The sequence below is a fragment of the Equus przewalskii genome, chromosome 4 (genome assembly GCF_037783145.1).
Source record: "Equus przewalskii isolate Varuska chromosome 4, EquPr2, whole genome shotgun sequence".
Classification (NCBI taxonomy): Eukaryota; Metazoa; Chordata; class Mammalia; order Perissodactyla; family Equidae; genus Equus; species Equus przewalskii.
The window spans coordinates 46,211,174-46,223,949 of record NC_091834.1 but is presented as its reverse complement, the minus strand read 5'-3'; the positions used below and the strand labels follow the sequence as shown (position 1 = coordinate 46,223,949).

At 36.2% G+C, this 12,776-nt stretch overlaps 1 long non-coding RNA gene across 1 annotated transcript in view; it reads right to left on the bottom strand.

Annotated features, from left to right (window-relative positions):
* LOC139082804 (uncharacterized) overlaps window positions 1-12,776 on the bottom strand; it is a 141,650-nt gene that overhangs the window by 124,104 nt on the left and 4,770 nt on the right. The window contains exon 2 of the long non-coding RNA XR_011539056.1: window positions 5,423-5,526. This is a non-coding gene — a long non-coding RNA (uncharacterized lncRNA). The remainder of the gene's footprint in view (window positions 1-5,422; window positions 5,527-12,776) is intronic.

Below are 12,776 nucleotides of genomic sequence, written 5' to 3'. Positions count from 1 at the left end.
TTACCATATACTCCCTGCCGTCATGTACATAGCCTCCCCCATTATCACAATCTCCCACTGGACTAGTACAATTGTTACAACTGATGAACCTACATTGATACATCATTATCACCCAAAGTTCATAGCTTACATTAGGGTTCACTCTTGCTGTTGTACATTCTATGAGCTTGGATAAATGAATAATGACATGCACCATCATTATGGTATCATACAGAATATTTTCACTGGCTTAAAAATACTCCGTGCTTCTCCTTTTCATCCTCTGTCCCAACTCCTGGCAACCGCTGATCTTTTTACTTTCTCCATAGTTCTGCCTTTTCCAGAATGTCATACAGTTAGAATCATACAGTATGTAGCCTTTTCAGATTGGCCATGTTCACTTAAGATCCCTACATGACTTTTCATGGCTTGATAGCTTATTTCATTTTAGTGCTGCATAATATTATATAATCAGGTTTGCAACTATTTATTTATCCTTCACCTACTGAAGGGCATATTGGTTACCTTCAAGTTTTGACAATAATGAATAAGCTGCTATAAACAACCATCTGCAGGTTTTTGTGTGGACATAGTTTTCAATGCATGGTATTTTAATAATAATTTTATTCAATAATGTCATTAACTGGCATATTTTAAACATTATTATTAACAATTTAAGCTCCTTTTATCTTGATTAAAAATTAGGCTGATTGAATCATGTTAAGGATTGAATCATTTTCCCAAAAACTAATATTAACTGAATCAAATTTTTGACCCCATTATTGCATATTTGAAAGTATAAAAAGTACATTTTTCATGTGTGAGAAGATTATTCTTGCTTATCTAATCCAAATCTTCTGTATTAAATATTTTCTCTTTTGAATGCTAATCCAATTAGGAATCGATCCCTTGTTTTAGGCTTCAGTATGCATATAGTAAGATTTTTTGAAAATCCATCATTTATTTCTAGGTCAAGATGACTGACTACGTAAGCTTTAACATACTTCCCTCCCTAAAACTCATTGAAATGTCAGGAGAAACTATCCTAGAAAAGCAGAAAGAATGTCTTCAGAGGGCAATGATTATTGAAAACTTTCTTAAAGATATAAAGCAGATGGGATTTAATTGGAAAAGAAACCCCACAGAGGTGAGCAACTGACAACTCAATAGGGACTTCTGAAAAAAGAAAGTTTTCCAAATAGAACACCAGAAAACTCCCCAGGATCAGAGAAATTCTAGCTTGGGAGTCAGAGCAGTCACTGGGGCAATTGGCAAGGTAATTAATTAAAGTGCCTTGAACTGCTGTGCAAGGATACAGCTCTCAGGCACAAGCCAGTGAGCTCTAAATTTAATGGCGGATCTGCCTTAGGGAACTCCCAGGGTGGGCTTGGTGCCAGGAAGAGAAGTAGGGCAATGCCCTAGTCAACTTCCATTACAGAGTAGACACTGAGTCCCTACAAATGGATCAATGAAACAAAACAAATAATTTATGCACAAAACATAAAAATCTCAATAGAAAATGTGGTAAATATGTTTAGAATTTTGGGTGATAAAAATCCATCATAAGCCTAATACAAATTTCGGAAGACATAAAGGAAAGATTGGCATATTCGACCACATAATTAGTTTTGCCTTCATCTTCAGCAACTGTATCCTAAAAGAGGTATAAGACAGAGCCAGCCCTGATGGCCTAGTGGTTAAAGTTCAGTGTGCTTCACTTTGACGGCTTGGGTTCCATTCCCAGGTGCAGAACTACACCAGTCTTCTGTCAGTAGCCATGTTGTGGTGGTGGCTCACATAGAAGAACTAGAAGGACTTACAACCAGAATGTACAACTATGTACTGGGGCTTTGGGGAGGAAAAGAAAAGAAAAAGAGAGAGGAAGACTGGCAACATACGTTAACTCAGAGTTAATCTTTCCCAGCAAAAAAAAAAAAAGGGTAAAAGACAAATGAGAGCATGAGGAACATACATACGTTACATATAACAGACAAAATGTGATCTTCCTAAAATGTAAAACTGCTTTAAATTAGTAATAAGAAGACAACCCAATAGAAAAATGTCATGTAAGCAGATAAATCACTAAAAAGTTTTAAATAACCATCATAGGTATGTTAAAAATTACCTATTATCAGGGGAATCCAAATAAAAATAATAGTGTAATAGATTAGCAAACAATAAAATATTTATAATAACTTATAATATACCATGTTGGAAAAGTTGTGAGGAAAATAGCACTCATTTACTCATGCTTAAGTATAAACTGATACAAACTTTTTAGAGCAAAATTTGGCAGAATTTATTCAAATTTAAAATTGTGGGTAAAAGTTGACAATGCCCATTCCCTTCTTCATAAAGAACTGAACTTGGGCTCAATTAGCTTCATAGCTCTCTTTCCCTAGAAACTTGTTAAAGGTAGAATGTCAGCAGTGTTACTGGGCCAAATTGCTAATGGTAAAATGGCCCTTTTTGATGAAATGCTTTTGGATTGGTAGAACTATAAATAAATAGTAAGAAGCCTGCATGTTGAAATTCTAATGGAAGAAAAACACCTGATTCTGCTCATGGCAAATTAGGTTTCCTGTTCTATATCCTTCTAAGGGAATATGATACTAAGTGTGCCTGATGGTAATCTTGTAATTCTGAAAGTTTAGACAACATATTAAGATCTCTGATGGGCACTGCAAACTTGCATAAGCCATTTAGATTTATTTAACGTAAATAAAAATACTTAGATATAACCAGTAAAATATTTGTTTAAAATATGGAGATATTATAAACATTGAACAATAACAGAGGGGATGAATATGTTTTGCTTATCTGTATCATGTACTATTTTCTATTTTCCAAATAGAATGAAACAGATTTGTCTCACTGAAATGGAAAAAGGCTCTTGATATATTGTTGAATGAAAAGAACCCCGTGCAAAACAATATGTATTATTTCTTGTATGTATACTTGTGTTTCAGTCTTTTTTAGAACCTGGTCTACCTCTGAGCACTAATTGGCTTGACTGATCCCTGTACCACTTGCAAATCCCAATCTTTCAGGAAACTAGATCTTACTCTTCTATCCCAACCTCAGCTTAGGTCTTTCTGTGAATGACTTAACTAATATAATCTTGGAGAAACTCTACTGATGTTATCTATCTTATCACTAGCCAAAAGGAATCGCTAGTGCAGCCTTAGCTACATATTAGGACAATCAGGGAGCTTTTAAAAAATACCAATGCTGCTCAGATAGTTTCAATGGAAAATTCTATGAAACACCAAGTTTACAAAGTCTTTTCCACAAGACAGAAAATACTTCCTAATTCATTTTATGAGGACATTATTACCATACACCAAAATTAGACAAAGACAATATAAAAATGAGAGAAATTGTAGACCAATATCTCTTATTAAATTAGACACAAAAATACTCAATAAAATATTGGCAAGTTGAATCCAGCAATGTAGAAAAAGAATTATACACCATGATCAAATGAGATTTATTCTAGGCTTGCAAAGCTGGATCAATATGCAAAGATCAACTTTATATCACCCATTATATTATCTAATCCATTATATCATGTTATGGTCTAAATGTTTCTCCCCAAAAGTCATGTGTTGAAAACCTAGTGACCATGGTGATGGTATTAGGAGGTGGGGCGTTTGGGTGGTGATTAGGTCAAGAGGGCTCAGCCCGCATAGATGGTGTGGGAGTAGTGTCTTTATAAAAGAGGCCCCAAAGAGCTCCTTCGCCCCCTTCTGCCATGTGAAGATACAAGAGAAGTCTGCAACCTAAAAGAGGGTCTTCACTACCCATGGTGGCACCCTTATCTTGGATTTCCACTCTTTAGAACAGTGAGAAATAAATTCCTGTTGTTTATATAAGCTACCCGGCCTAAGACTAAGACATATCAACAAACTAAAGAAGAAAATTCACATAATCATATCAGGCTACAAAGAAAAGGCATTTGACAAAACTCAACGCACATTCATGACAAAAGCTCTCAGTAAGTTAGAATCAATGGAGAAGTATTTCTACTTGATAAAGAGCATCTACAAAAAACTTAAAATTTACATCCTGCTTTATGGTGAATACTAAATGTTTTTGTCCTAAGTTAGTAAGAAGTCAAGGATTTCCAGTCTTAACACACTTATTCAACATAGTACTGAAAGTTCTAGGTAGTACAAAACAAGAAAAAGAAATTAAAACCAGGCTGATAAAAAACAAAGAAGTAAAACTGTCCCTATTTGCAGATTACAGGATCATCTACCTAGAAAATTCTAAGGAATCTACATAAAATCCTCAGAAAACAAATGAGCACAGCAAGGTCACAGGATACAAGTTCACTGCCCAAAAATAAAGCTCAATACACAAAATCCAATTATATTTCAATATAGTAACAAGGAACATGTGAGAACGAAAATTAACAACAGAATACCATTTACAATTAATGCAAGAAAATGAAATACTTAATTACAAGCTAACAAAACACCCAAGATCCATGAGCTGAAAATTAGAAAATGCTGACGAAAGAAATAAAAGACCTAAATAAATAGACATATCATGTCAATGGATTGGTAGGTCCAACATAGTGAAGATATATATTATCTTCAAACTAATCTATAGGTTAATGCAATTCCTATGAAAATCCCATCAAAGTTTTTGTAGACATAGGTAAGTTTATTCTAAAATTTGCATTTAAAGCACATGATCTAGAATAGCTAAAACAACTTTGATAAAAAACAATAAATTGGGAGGAATCGTTCTACTCAATGTCAAGTCTTGCTATATAGCTACAGTAATCAAGACAGGCTGGTATTTGCAGAAAGATAGACACATAGATAAATTGAACAGAATAAAGAACTCAGAAAAGAGAGGCACAAAACTCTGCCCCACATATTTTGGGGCGCATTTTTTGACACAGGTGCAAAAGCAATTCAATGGAGGAAAGACAAGGCTTTCACCAAATGGTGCTGGAGCAGTAGGATATCCACAGGCATAAATATGAATCCCCACCTAACCTCATGCCTGAAACTCACATTACCTCGAAATGCATCATGAAAACTACAAAATCATTCAGAGGTGGAAGAAATAGGAGAAAATCCAAAAATAAGCAAAGAGTTCTTGGACTCGATACCAAAAACACGATCCTAAAAGGAAAATCTGATAAACAGAACTTCATTAAAATTAAAAACTTTCTTGCTGCATATGACCCTGTGAAGAGAGATTGAAAAGAAAATATCAAGTGGCAGAAAATATTTGCAAACCACAAATACAACAAGGAGTTATATCTAGGATAAATAAATAACTCTGAAAACTCAATAGTAAAAAGGCAAACAATTCAATTAGAAAATGTGCACAGATATTCCACTGAAGAGATGGAAAATAGGCACAATATCATTAGTCATTAGGAAAATGCATATTAAAACAACAATGAAATATCGCTACATACCTGTCAGAATGGCTAAAATAATAGTGACAACACCAAATCTTCAAAGGACGTGGAGGTTTATCAATCACACATTTTTCTTGAGAATGTAATATATTGCAGCCACTCTGGAAAACAATTTGTTAGTTTCTTATCAGCCTGAACTTGCAAATACCACAAAATCCAGCAGTTATATACTTGGGCATTTATGCCTTAGACATGAAAACATATTCACACAAAAATATGTGCACAAATGATCTTAGCAGATATGCTTTTAATAGCCCCAAACAGTAAACAACTCACATGTCCTTCAATGGGTGAATGATTAAACATACCGTGGTACCATGGTCCACTGGTAGTATGATGTTGTACCAGGGAATACTACTTAGCAAGCAAAAGGAACAAGCTATTGATACACACAACACCTGGATGTATCTCCAGATAATTCTGCTTAGTGAAAAAAATCCAATCCCAAAAGAGTACACACACTATGACTCCAATTATAGAACATTCTCGAAATGACAAAATTAAAGAGCAGAGGGACAGATTGGTAGTTGCCAGGGCTTGGCAGAGGAGGAAAGGAGGTAGCTGTGATTCTAAAAGGGTAGTGTGAGAGACCTTCATGGTAGAACTGTGCTGTATCTTGACTGTGGTGGATGCCACGTAAATATACATGTGTAATAATTTGCCTAGAAGTAAATACATACAAACATACACACACGTACAAATGAATGCATGTGAAATTGCTGAAATCTGAATAAGGTAGATGAATTCTACCAAAATCAATTTCCTGGTTAAAGTACTGTACTATAGTTATGCCTGTTGTTACACTTGGTAGAAACTGAGTGAGGGGTATATGAGATCTTTCTGTACTATATCTGACAACTGCATATTAATTTCTATTACCTCAAAATAAAAGTTTAAAAAAAACACACAAACTAACTAACTAACAGTCCATCTCAGAGAGTCTAATTTATGTTGTCTATAGTGGAGCCAAGGGAATGAGTGTTTTTTAAAAAGCTCTTCAGGCAAATCTATGTGAATCTCAGGTTAGCTATTGCTAGCTGCTATTCCCACAATTAAGACCGAACTCATGCCCATGGCATTTGCCTGAGTTTCATCTCAATTTGCTGTCCTTTGGACACTGTCTTGGATTGCATGGTTGTTCTTGCTGGATTCCACCATTGCTGTGGAATCCATCCATCTCTCCCTCTCTCTCTTCTCTCTCTCTCTTTCTCTCTCTCTTTCTCTCTCCCCTCTAGACTAGAGCTGAGTTTCAGGCCCAGTCTACGTTATTCAAAGCCAGATATTATTACGACATACATTGGTATGTTTAGCTCAGTATTACTGTCCATAATATAACTGCTTTACTATTCTAATAAATTATCTAAAAGATACCAACAGATATTATTTAACAAAAGATGAGCTTAAAATTATTTTAATCCCAGAATTTCAGAGAGATTTACAGCAACTGTTTTAGACTGTGTTTTGTTTTCGCTGCTTTCATGTAGATGCCACACTAGTTTAGTTTAACCTCATTAGCAGGCATTTTAATTTGGAATGTGAAAATAGTTTTTATGTGCTTTTCAATTTTTTTTTCTAAAGCAAATTAGCTTGTTACTATAGACACTGGCAAATACTGTTGGCAAATAAAAATGATAAAAGACAGGTCAAGTCTCATTTGTAGTAGCACAGTTGTAATGAAAATCTACACACACACACACACACACACACACATGAACAGACACACAGAGCTTATGCTTTTAGCTCACTTATTTCAAACAACTCTTGATTAAATAAAACTCCATTACAACTAGCAAAGTTGAACAATCCTACCGAACCTATTGTAATCAAATCAGGCTTGAGTTATAAGTGAAACGAGTTCAGATTTCACCTCCTAAATGTTCTAGGCAACAGACACTCTGAAATAAAGACCCTGTCAGAAGGAACCGGCAAAAAATTAAGATTATAATTCTACAACCCACACAGCTTCTTTGTCACAGTTACTTTTAACCATAGTGTTTGTCTGGCTAGAAGCCTAACACGGGATGTTAGAGAGGATTCCTAGGATCATTTTTTGACAATATGGCATTAAAATTGTTTTGTGAACTGTAATAATCATAATTACTGCTCATGAGTACGAGTGTTTTCCTTAGAGCATCCTCTTCCAAAACTGGTAGTGATGCATGTGAGCCTAGTGTAGCTAAGGCCCTCAGAAGTAATGGAAGTGCTGGGTCACTGTTTTCTAATGCATTGTGATTACCCCTTCCCCTGACTGCTAGGTAGGCTAATGGCACTGCTATAATTATCTTTGCTGCGACCCAGATTTGGAATCAAAGCACAGAACTGAAAGCCAGCCACACCGACCACATGGCGAGAGCTTTTTTTCGTGATCATATGATTTATTGTTCTGTATTTAAAGCTTGGTCTTGTGCTTTTGTCATTTAATGGCAACGAGTGAATGAATCATTGGTGTTATTAAAATAGAAAAGCATTTAAATGGTTGAATGTTATAAGAATCGAAAGTAACTGACAAAAATGTTGCCAATACTGGGTTTTGCTAGGAACAGAGTCATTCCTTTCAAAAAGCAAGATTTTCTTACAATAGTCTGGGGAGACTGTCTTTCTCCTTAAGATAGTTTTCCCATTCAGGTGCTGAGACTCCTGTCAGAAGTTCTTGATTCTGACTCAGTTTACAGAATACTGGATTATTGCCTCTGGGCTAGAATAACCCTAGGCAATGGACCCCTCCCTTAGACAGAAGTTAGTTCAACAACTTCACCCAACAGTCTGACCCTGAGGATCCAGTTGTCTTAAGTGAACGCAATGATTTCTTTCTAGACTTGGCCTCAGCTGGAAGAATCAGGATTCTTCCTTTCGCTTACCTTAGTACTCCCTGTAAACCTCACATTCTTTCCCCTGCACCTTTCAGGGAGGAACATGTACCCAATGGAGAAAGAGAGGCTGGAAGAGTTCCTCTCCCCTTGGGTCTAGCTTGACATCTACATGTTTGGAAAGATCCCTCTGGGGCCAAGGGGCGGTGGACAGATTTTTAATGTTTTCCGGCATTCTCTCTTGGTCATTTTTCTCCTTGTGAGATAGCATGTTAAGAAGTAAATCTTAGGAGGAGTAATTTGGGCCTTGGGGTCTTTCTGTTTCAGTGAAACTCTGCCTGTCAAATAGTAAAAGAAATCAGGGGAGCAGCCAAAAAAAGAAAGCCAGAAGTTAGTTGACTGAAAGGCTAGCCCCAGGTTCTAGACCATTTTTCTAGATTGTCCTAAGGCTGTGTTTTCCTTGTTTTTGTCAATATCTCTCCATTTTCTCTGATGCCACTTAGTTATATCCTCAAAATTTGTTATGTCTAAATGTCACCTGTGACACTTTTTTTTACCATGTCAATTCCTGGGCTGCAACCCCAGAGACTCTGATTCAGCCAGGGGTACTGCATGGGAATCTTAACCTAGGACTGAACAGAGTTCTCAGACTTGATACCAAAAGCACGATCCAGAAAAGGAGTGAATGTCGTGGACAGGTGAACGTGATGAATATTGTCTTTGGACCATACTTTTAAAAACACAGTTCTAAGGTTTAAGGGTAGGCCAAAAAAATCATGAAATCATGAAAAATCATGAAATATTTTATTTAATCCATCTTCACTAGGCTAGACGAGCAGGTAGAAGTCCAGGACAGCAACACTGTTTGGAATTAAGGAAAATAAATTTGTTAAGACTATGCATTCTTTGTAATTCCTGGAGATCTAAGAGAAACTGAACGGTTTCAGGTTCAGTGACTGACAAGATTGCCCTTGGTCTTCTCCACTCATGCCTTCAGTTTTAATCCCAAACCTTAGGCTTTCTGCCCCACATCTCACCCTGTTTCAATTCCCTGCGATATAAACTGGATCTCTAAATAACAATTGCGTCTGTGCCTTAGTTAGTTTGCTGCCTGAGTTCTTTTTGAAGTATCTATTTTAGCACCAACATTTTCCTAGCACCGGCACCTTACCTAATTTTTCTCCATCTCTCCCTATTCTCTGTGAGGTCATCTGGCTGTAATCTTCAGTGTCTTATTCCTTCCAGACTGACGGAATTGCTTTGTCCTACTCAGTCTACATTTTGTTACATCTGTCCTGGAATTATGTGCTGTTGTTACTCTTCCTTTTGAATTCCATATTCGGATTCTCAGAATACTTCCCCTCAAGACTAGTGTCTGTTTCTTTTGCAAGTAAGTCTCAGGGCCTTGTCCCAAATGCTGCTGGCCTGGCCCTTTCAACACAGTCAACCTGGAATTCACCGTGTCTTGAGAAAATGTACTTTGTCAAAGAAGGCCGCTAAATTTGCTAGAACAATTGAAGATGAGTTATCTTAATCCTTGCTAATTCACTCATCTGGCCAAATCACAGCAAGCCCTTTCAATACCAGGTACTTAAAAAGGAAAGAAACCTTTTTATTGGATATGGGGGATAAAGTAAATTGGAAGTAACGGCAAGCATTGTCACCTGTATTTTTCTAGTAATGGATCTGGAGAAGGACATAATCAAAATAAGGGCATTTTACTCTCTAGATTGATTTGGCTAACTGACCCATCTGAGTCTATGCCTTTAATGTTCTAGTAAAGATGAAAAGGCTGGGTTAAGACTATGGGCAATAATTTAATAGACATCTCTGAGGGTAGCTCAATGTCTTACAGAATTGAGTCCTCTTTTGACAAATAGAACAGGATCTGCTTCTCTCTGACCCATCTCTGCCAAGGCTGTAACACCTGAAGTTATTTTTCATTTACTCTTTAGAGTTATTCAGAGAAAGAAGAGAATTTGTCTTTATTGGATCAACTGCTTTATCTTCCTTGCAAAGACACCATTTTACTAACACTAGGATTGGATGTTATAAAGTAGGAGTTGAGATTCGTTCTATTTTTTATGGATATTCCAGTGCCATTTGTTGAAAAGATTTTTCTTTCCCCATTGGAATGACTCAACTCCTTTGTCAAAAATCAAATAACTGTACAAGTGGAACTGTTTCTGAGCTTTTCTGTTCCATTTATCTGTCGTTCCTTATACCAGTACTATGCTATGTTGGTTACTCTAGCTTAATAGCAATTCCTGAAGTCAGTTTGTTTAACTGTTCCAAGTATTTTTTTTTCTTTTTAAGGATTCTAGGTGCTTTGCATTTTCATATAAATTTCAGATTTAGCTTCTCAAATTCTACCTAAAAGAAAAAAAACAAAACCTGCTGGAATAGTAACTGGGAATGTGTTGAATTTATAAATCAATTTGGTGAGGACTGACATTTGATAACAATGGGTCTTCCAGAATATAAATTTGTTTTGTAATATTTAATTTCCATTTTTTTAGGTGTTAATTTCTGTAAGCAATGATTGCAGTGTTGAGGTCTTACATGACTCCTGTCAAATTTATTCTAAACATTTTTATGTTTACTGCATCCTCAGTAGGTAGAGCTGGCAAAGAGAGAACCCTAATTGACTTAAATTTTTGGCTTAGCGACCTGAATAGCAGTCAAATCCCAGGTTGGTTTGACCACGCTTAGAACACCTGCATAGGGCTTTGCACAACAGGCATGACCATAAACAGTGGCCCAGGCTGTATTTTTCATTCTCTGAGGCTGTACTCTATGTCTGATTCTCTTTACTGGAATTTTGGTAGATTGTACGAGACATAAAGGTAGTGACTCTTTTCTCCTTAATGATAATGGAGCACATTTCTAAAACCTTCTTCAACTTTAAAGGAGAAATTCAAATGAATCTTTATGAACCCTAAAGTCGGCCAAGGGGGTCCTAGATTTGATTAGCTCAGAGCAGAGGAATTAAAGCATGATGAAGCATTTCACCTAGCTACATTCTCCAGGAAGCTGACTGGAAGAGAAAAACTTCTTCTACCATACTAATTACAAATAGAAATCTTCCTCCTCACCCCTTTCTTCAGGTGGGGGTGGAAATTCACTTTCGTTAAATATCTAGGCCCACACACAGATGTTTATGTTACTCATCATGCAAAAAAAAAAAGCATTACTAGATGAAATTTAAGAATCTACTAAATATCTCTTCCAGAGAGAAGCATCGCTATGTACTATTCATCATACGCCCTTCAAAGTTTTCATTTCCTGCTAAAGATATTAAAAAAATTTTTTTGACTGAGACTCAAATGAAGTTTGCCAGAAAACGTGTTTTTATAATGACAAGGGAATGTCCATCATGCTGTGCTTTTTTCATGAGGGAAAAGAACAACTTGGTTAAGGTGTGTATAACCACATTTTCCCCAAGAACAAATCTATGATATAAAAAGCCATGAAATCTGTTGGATAAGCAGTACTCTAAAGAAAATTTGTAATGATTACACATAGAAGTTAAATATCAGTGAAGAGATCTCTCTCTTTCTTTCTCACTTTTTTTGTAAACACAAACTGTTATAAAAGAGCATTGCTCATTGGTTTAGAGAGTAGATTTTAAATTCAAACTGTCTGCATTTGTATCCCAGTTTTGACATTTACCAGCTGGGTGATCCTGGGAAAATTCACTGAACTCTCTGTACCTCATCTTCTTCATCTTGAAAAATGGAGATAATAGCATCAAAATTATAGGATTGTTATAAGGATTGAATGAGATAATACATGTGAAACTGCAAAATGCTGCATAAATGTTAGCTATGATAGTAGCCACCACAAATATAATTGTAATTTTGTTATTATTATTAATTTCAAGCAAAATTCAACAGATTGTCATTTCAGAGGAGCAGCATAGCTTTGTACACCACAAAGATAAATTCCATGTAAAATAAATATGACAGAAGGAAAAATTAGCCATAACATTTTTCAGTTAGAAATGACGGATGTACTAACATAAATAGCCAAGAAGACTCAGAGAGTTACTGAATTCAAAGACAACTAGATCCAAGCATCCAAACAAAGTCGTTAGTGTCTCCCCTTCCCTCCCCTCGTCTCTCTCCCCCTCCCGTTACCTTACCCCTTTCCTCCTCTTGGCTCTGCTTCTGATATTTCCCCTTTATATCCTTGCCAGGTTTTCTATAGGCTTACTTCAGGAACTTAAAGCTTTATACAAGAGAAAGAGACATCCCCTCTTGGCACTGCTTGTGTCACCTGCCCTCCTCTCAATTAATAGCTGTGTTGGGTAGAAAAGAGGATGGTGAACTCTAATTGTCTAGACAGTGTTGGAGAAAGCGGGGCCCTTTTGATTGACATCTCTACCAGATTTACATAGATCAGAAAAGAGTTGTTCACAAAAGAAAGGAATGTAGGCAAATGTGTGTTTACTAAAAAGAATGTGGTGATGCCATTCCTAAAGAAAAAGTGAAAAGCAAAGAGGGAATTTACTTATTGACCAGAAAGCAACATCAACTAGAAAT